Below are 8,342 nucleotides of genomic sequence, written 5' to 3' on the forward strand. Positions count from 1 at the left end.
CCTGATTAACTTCATTCATTCAGTCATATTTATTGAGCACTTACTGTGTACAGAGCACTGTAGTAAGTGCTTGGGAAGTACAAGTTTGCAACATTAACTTGTATCTACCCCAGTGCTTATCACAGTATTGATACTTAGCAAGTGCTAAACAAATACCATCATCATCATCAAACCTGCTTGGTATTCCTCTAAGAACCAGATCATTTTGTGAACACTACTGATGACTGATGATTGGAATGCATATTCCTGGGGGAAAATCATGGAAACTCAAGTTGCTGCTGCAGAAAGGGCAGGATCGGACTGGACTGCAGAACGTAGGAAAGGGACGATGCCCTCACCTCTGTAGAAGCTAGAGGCTGATCCCTTCAGCAATGCTCTCCTGGGACACAAAGAATCCACTTTCTCAGTAAGCCAGTGGGTGTTGTTCTATTATTTCTATTATCCAAAGCCCATGTTAGCAATACTCCAATTGGATCGATGCTGCAAGTTCTCTAAATCCCCAAAAGGATGTATTAAAGCACTTTTTGTAGCAGAGAGGGAAAAGCAATCCAGGACTGAGAATAAACTGAATTTTCATTTTCATTTGACAAATACTAGACCTCACAGTGTCATCTCGTGAGAAAGGAGACTAGAGAATTTATATTTTATAGTCAGAGCCCAAGAGGCTGGTCCTCAAGGGGTTGTTTTATTAAGGAAATAACCCTGAATGGTATATTCATTAGAAAGCATAAGAGCAAGCAGTGCCATTTCTGGGCCAGACGACCAACTGTCCATCCAGTCCACTGTTCTGCCTCTGATAGTGACACCAAAGGGTGATTCAACAAATAAAACACAAATCTTAGAGGAACTAAATAGAGGTGTTCTTCTGTACATGGGGATAGCTTTTTTGAATATCAGCCACCTAACCAAACCATGGTATAATTGTATAGCGTCTCCTGAGCAGGAATTGTTTTTGCTTCTATTAAATTCTCCTAAGCACTTAGTACAGAGCTCTGCACACAATAGACATTAATAAATACTATTGACTCATTCATGACTCAATTAAATAATAATAATAATAGTTGATACACCCCATTTAAAGCAGATGACCTAAAATGGGCATGGTATAAATTTACTTCTCTGGAGTCTTTCTCCTTGCTGATCAGAAGCACTGTTATGAAAGGATTGTGATTGTGGTGTTTTCCATAAACAATAAATGAGTGTATTTATTAGGCACTCACTGTGTGCAGAGCAACATATTTGTGTACTGTCTGCGAAACACTGCACTGTCTTTGCTTGGGAGAGTACAATACAACAGAGTTCATAAATACTTCCTCTGTCTTGTCTTATGCCAACGAGTCATTTCGGAGCCATAGCGACTACATGGACACATTTCTCCCAGAACGCGCCACTCTCCATCTGCACTCATTCTGGTAGTATATCCATAGAGTTTTCTTGGTAAAATATGGAAGGAACATTTCCTGTACCCACATGGAAAAATTAATAGGGAATTTAGGACTTAGGAATTTAGGAACTAGGAATTTAGGGAAAGAGCGAGCCATCCCCTCCTCCCCCTTACCTCCTTCCCCTCCCCACAACACCTGTATATATGTATTTATGTTTGTACAGATTTATTACTCTATTTTATTTGTCCATATTTATTCTATTTATTTTCTTTTGTTAATGTTTTGTTTTGTGGTCTGTCTCCCCCTTCTAGACTGTGAGCCCACTGTTGGGTAGGGACCATCTCTAGATGTCACCAACTTGGACTTCCCAAGCGCTTAGTACAGTGCTCTGCACACGGTAAGCACTCAATAAATACGATTGAATGAATGAATGAATGAATGAATTAGGTGTAAGTTTGTTTTGTCCAAGTGACCTTTGGCTCCTGTGATCCTACTAGCTCTTTATAGGGCTTGGATTTTGTTGCTTTCATTTGTTTTGCACAGCCTCTGTGATGACAAGCAGCATGGCCTAATGGAAAGACCTCCGACCTGGGAGCCAGGAGAGCTGAGTTCTAATCCCAGCTCTGTCATTTGCCTACTTTGCGACTTAGGTTAAGTCTCTTAACCTCTCTGCTCCTCAGTTTCCTCACCTGGAGAATGGGAATTAAGTATCCAATCTCCCCCTTAGGCTATGAGTCCTATGTGTAATGGTGACTGTGTCCAGATCTTCACACACTGTAACCATTCATTCAACTGTATTTATTGAGTGCTTACTGTGTGCAGAGCACTGTACTAAGTGCTTGGGAAGTACAAGTTGACTATCCCAGCACCTGGTACAGTGTTGGACACAGATTAAGCATTTACACGGGGAAAGCATTTAACAAATACCTCAGGTATTACTATTAAGCACTAGCCTGCCAGCCTGGCATTGAATGGTATAGTATCCAGATTTTTATATACCTTTTGCTTCTTTTCAACTGACAGGTAGCCATCTGCTGCATAGTCCTGGACAACACAGTTTAGCTCCAAGAGTTTGTAGCACCTCATCCTTCTCCAGCTCAGCATCTCTTTTTTTAACACAAAGGCTTCACCCATCTCATCAAAGGGTCAGCCATAGGTGTGATACTGCAAGATTTTGCCCTCCCAGGAGCTTCTAATCTGAAGCAGAACACCACAGATTGTCATGTGTTCTGAAATAAATTTCTGTGGGGTTACAAACTCTCAAACTCTACTTCCTGCCCCCCCTCACTGCCCATCCCTGCCTCTGAAGAAGAATTACTTGCTTTAGATGGGACTGTGTCTTTCCCTTCCCCATTCCAGTCAGTTAGGCCTAGTAAAGGAAATACCCTTAAGGGTTACATTTCTATGGGAGATGGGCAGGGAGGAATTCTTCAAGACTGAGAAGCTTGGGGAGGTTTGGTAAGAAGTTTCTGTTGGATGCCAAGGTGGATGGGCAACCACTGAAGGTTCTTGAGGAGTGGGAAAGCACAGACTGAACATTTATTAGAAAAATGATCTGGTAACAGAGTGAAGTATGGACTGGGGCCAGGAGAGATAGCAGGCAAGGAGGTCAGCAAGATGGCTGATGCAATAGTTGAGGCTGGATAGGGTGAATACTTGGATTAATCTGGTAGAGGTTTGGAAGGAGAGCAAAGAGATTTTAGTGGTGTTGTGAAGGCTGAACCAACAGGATTTGAGGACAGATTGAATATGCAGGTTGAATGAGAGACATGGCAAGGATAACGCCAAGGTTATGGTCTTGTGAGGCAGGGAGGATGGTGTTGCCGTCTACAGTGGTGATGCTGTTATGCAGTTCTTCCAAGCAGCCCAGTTCCACTATTCGAGAAAGAATCCTGGGCCGAGTGGACCATGGAGGGGACTTGGGATTGCAGTGTTTAGGGTCTTTGTTCTTTGGATGTTATTTCTTGCTCTGTCCTTGAGAAAGAGTATTCCCCTTGACCTAAGCATCACACTACCACTGCTTGGGAGACATTGGTAATTTTAACTCAGAGCCACGTGAATGTCTAGGTGTTCTATTAGGCTCAGATGTGCCTAGCGGGGGATGATACCAGATTGTGTCTCCCCTAGAAATCTCTCCTCTTGGCTGATTCTTCTCTGGATCAAAGAATGAAAATAAGCAAAAAGTGTTGAGTGGCCCAATTTGTCTTTCTTCCCTAGAAAATATACACTTTTTCAAAAAAGCTGACGTGAATACAGGCAACAATCGCATGACTCCTTGAAGCATCCTGATGCCCCTGTTGGAGGTGGAATACTGAGAAGTGTGGTCTATTCACCTGGCCCGCTAAAGGCTCTAGTTATGGATTTATGTTCTGGCCCTTCTCAACACAATATACATCTATCTGACATATCCATCTATTCATATGTCTGAGATATCTATATCGAGTCCCAGTCCTAAGTTTTCTGAAGTTAGAGGCTATCTCTGTTCTATATCATAGACCGGAGACCCTGCTCCTTCTGAGATTGCCATATAAACTTGCAGTCTAGCTGTGGTGGTAGTGGTTAGGGGGGTTGGGGAGATGGAGGGGCAGATGGATTTCTTACTTCTTGGTGGGAAAACAAAGTCCCTGAGAGAACATATCCAAGGTCTTATGGGAGTGCTAGAGGGCAGCTTAAGTGAATCCAGTTCTGTCTTCCTGTTGAGTATTAAATCTACTCAGTCACTCCATCAGTCATCCCCTATGTGAAGTGGAGACCACTCATGAAACAGACATCAGGAACATCATCATAGCAGTATTTGTCAAGCACTTACTGCAGATCAGGAACTGTAGTAAGCAATGCACCATATTAAGTGTTTGGGAAGATACCTTGGAAGTATGAGATATACTGCTCGCCTACCAGGAGCTTCACTGAAGCAGCGGTGAAAGACGGAAACGTATTTACAAATAGGGCAAACAGAATGAATATATTCACTATGCAGTCAATCATGAATATGCAAAGTGCTGAGGGAGAGTATAAATGGATATGTAAGTGGGAGAGGTGGAAGATGGGTTGATGTAGCAGATTGGTTAGGAGTTAATCAGGGAAGGCTTTAGGAGAAGGTGGTGGGATTGCATCTACCAACTCTGTTGCATTGTATTTTCCCAAGTGCTTAGTACAGTGCTCTGGTCATGGAAAGCACTCAAAAATTACCACTGGTCGATCGATGGCTTGGAATTCCCTCCCCTTTACCATCTATTAGACAACCACTCTCTCCATTTCAAAGCCTCACTAAAATGATTTCTCATTGTTCCACACTACTTTCCTTCCCTTTTCTGTCACCTTTGATCTTGAGTCCATACCCCATAAGCAGTTAGGGACTCACTGTTTCACCCACCCCCACAGCACTTATGAACGTGCCTGAATACTCAGTTGTTTCCTTTACTTATACTTTATTTTAATGTCCATCTCTGCAACTAAAAGGGAAGCTTCTAGAGGGAACAGATTTTTCTGCTCTATTGTACTGTACTCTTCCAGGTTCTTAGTACAATGATCTACACAGAGTAAGGGTTCAATGGGAAGCGTTCAACTAGGGAAGCAACATGGCTCAGTGGAAAGAACACGGGCTTGGGAGTCAGAGGTCATGGGTTCTAATCCCGACTCCACCACTTGTCAGCTGTGTGACTTTGGGCAAGTCACTTCTCTGTGCCTAAATTACCTCATCTGTAAAATGGGGATTAAGATTGTGAGCCCCACATGGGACAACCTGATCACCTTGTATCCCCCCCAGCACTTAGAACAGTGCTTTGCACAGAGTAAGTGCTTAAAAAATGCCATCAAAAAAAAATTAAAGCCACCAATTGAATGATTTCTTTAGGATAACATAGGCATATGTGTGGTATGTGTGAGTGTGTTTGTGTGTGTTGTGTGGTGTGCATGTATGTCTGTGTGTGTGTTATTGTTTTGAGATGACACTGCTGATCATAAATTTACCCTCTGTGAGTGGGTGTAACTGAAAAGCATGGCCTAGTGGAAAGAGCACAGGCCTAAATGTCAGAGGACCTGAGTTCTTATCCAGGCTCCTCCATTTAACGGCTATATAAGCTTGGGCAAGTCTCAATTTACCTGTACCTCAGTTCCTTCATCTGCAAAATGGGGATTCGATACCTGCTTTCTCTCCTACGTAGACTGTGAGCTACATGTGGCCTCTGATTATCTTGCATTTGCCCCAGTGCTTAGTATGTTATTGAAAAGCAACAGGGTCTAGTGGATGGAGCATGGGCCTAGGAATCAATAGGACCTGGGTTCTAATGCTGGCACTGCCACATGTCTGCTGAGTGACCTTGGGCAAGTCATTTGATGTCTTGATGCCTCAGTTACCTCATCTGTAAAATGAGGTAACGTTGTGAGCCCTATGTGGGACAGGAACTGATTCTTGATTCTACTCCCGCATTTAGTACAGTGCCTGGAACGTAGTAAGTGTTTATCAAATACCATAAAAAATGGCCAGATTTTAACCTACTATCCTTTCTTCACCATTTTCTTACATAGCTTGATCTTAGTTGCACTGTGGTAATTATTGATTCAACAACACCTAGGGCTTCAGGAATAATGGCTGAGAGTGGCAGGAGCCTGCTGTTGGGTAGGGACCATCTCTATATGTTGCCAACTTGTACTTCCCAAGCCCTTAGTACAGTGCTCTGCACACAGTAAGCGCTCAATAAATACGATTGTATGAATGAATAAGTAAAAGTGCACAGGTTGTCTTCAAAAGATTGATTTTCCCTCCTCAGACACATTAGTGAGTCCTCACTCCCTCTCCATCATTCACCAATTCCACAGTCACAAGTCACCCCAGGCCTTATTTCCACCTACACACCCTTCCACCTAGTTGCCTCTCTCTTTGCAGGGATTGAAGTCGTGGGAAGGGAACAGACTGCAAGGGAAGTCAGAGTCCTACTTGTGGTAATTTCATCACCATGATATCTGCGAGGGGGCATAAGAAGGCTGTGTACCAGGCATAAAATTCTCCCATCCTGAGGGGATCATTCAAAGGGCTCCACCTTCTCAGACTTACAATTCTCTGCACATAGTAAGCGTTTAATAAATACCACTGATTGATTGAGGCCCAGGTACCAAGAGAGTAAACTACATACCAATACTCCTCCCGAATTTTCAAACAGGGCAGTTTCCGGGGGACACTTGGAAATACCCAAATGGTAATTTGGCTTGGAATGCCAAGGTCGACATTTTTCTCCGATGAAAAATATAAAAATCCTTAATGACCAGCAGTGATCAGGACCTCCAATTTCTGCCTCATTCAAAAGCTTTTAATGCCATCAAAGGGAGGGCTAGAGTGACCTAAGAGGTCTTTCCCATGTCTGATTTTCTAAGATTAATGAAGCTCAATTGTGCAGAATAAAATGTCAAATTTTCAGTATATTTTTTATGTCTCTTTTTGTGGTTTCCTTGTTTTCTTCTTTTTTTATAGACAGACAATCATAATGTACATTTTCCATTAATGTCTGAAAAAAACTTTCTGATTAGAATTGGAAAACATCAAGGTGGGTATATTTATCTATCATGTAAATAATTGTCAAGTGTTATGTACTAAAAACCTCTTCCAGCAGACAATTACATGCTGTGATTAAAAGACACTAAGCACTTTGTTTCTTCACATTGAAAGAAACTAATTGAAACTGGGAACTTCTCATATAATTTTAAGGATCTCTTAAATAACATTTTGAAGTAATTCAGAAAGGCTTATTTTCTCAGGCAGGGATTGTGTCTACCAACTCCATTGTATTGAACTCTCCCAAGCACTTTGTACAGTGCTTTACACTTAGTAAGTGCTCAAGAAATATCATTGGTTTTTTAGATTGTTTGATTCCTTTCCTTGACTCAAGATTCTTGTATTAAGTGGCAATCCCTGAATTCTGCAGAACATATGTTGCCAATAACCAGTTTGGAGGAAGTGGCATCACACCGCCAATCAACCAATGGTATTTATTGAGCACTTGCTTTATGAAGAGCCCTGTTCTAAGCCCTTGGGAGAGCACAGTATAGTTTGTCGACACTTATCCCTGCACTCAAGGAGCTTACAGTCTAATGGAGTTTACAAGTCTCACTGCCACACACTGAACACAGAGGAATTTGGCACTAAGGTCCCAAATTTGGAAAGGCTTTTGGAAGAGGATTCCTTTGTCTGGATAAGGATGAGTTTTTTCTTTCTGTCTGTCTGTCTCCCCCTCTAGCTCTTTATGGGTAGGGAATGTGTCTGTTAATTCTGTTGTGTTGTACTCTCCCAAGCACTTAGTACAGTGCTCTGCAAATGATGATGATGATGATGACTTTTATTAAGCACTTACTATGTGCAGAGCACTGTTCTAAGTTCTGGATAGTAAGTGCTCAATAAGTATCACTGATTGATTGACTGATTTGGTTAACTGGCAAAAGAAAACAATTAGGTGTGAGCAAGGGATTTGAGAGGTAATGGGATGATGACGATGGTATTTAAGTGCTTACTATGTGCGAAGCACTGTTCTAAGTGCTGGGTGGGATACAAGGTGATTAGGTTGCCCCATGTGGGGCTCCCCATCTTAATCCCCATTTTACAGATGAGGTAACTGAGGCCCAGAGAAGTTAAGTGACTTGCCCAAAGTCACACAGCAGACAAGTGGGGGAGTCGGGATTAGAACCCATGACCTCTGACCCCCAAACCCGTGCTCTTTCCACTGAGCCACGCTGCTTCTCTAGGCCTTTCTAAGTGAAAATGGCCTTTCTCTAAGGCCAAAAGATGCTAAGTACCAAAGCACTGAATCAGTGGCTCCAAGGTTGCCATCTGGGTGATGGGATACTGCTGATGACTCTCAATGGAATGGAGCAGCAGATTAGTTCACTGTGGAGATTTCACTGGAAAAATAGCTCTTTTACTACCCTGCATAATTTCCACTGTAGTCATGCTGTTTGCTTCATCTGTGT

This window comes from Tachyglossus aculeatus, chromosome 3 (assembly GCF_015852505.1).
Source record: "Tachyglossus aculeatus isolate mTacAcu1 chromosome 3, mTacAcu1.pri, whole genome shotgun sequence".
Classification (NCBI taxonomy): Eukaryota; Metazoa; Chordata; class Mammalia; order Monotremata; family Tachyglossidae; genus Tachyglossus; species Tachyglossus aculeatus.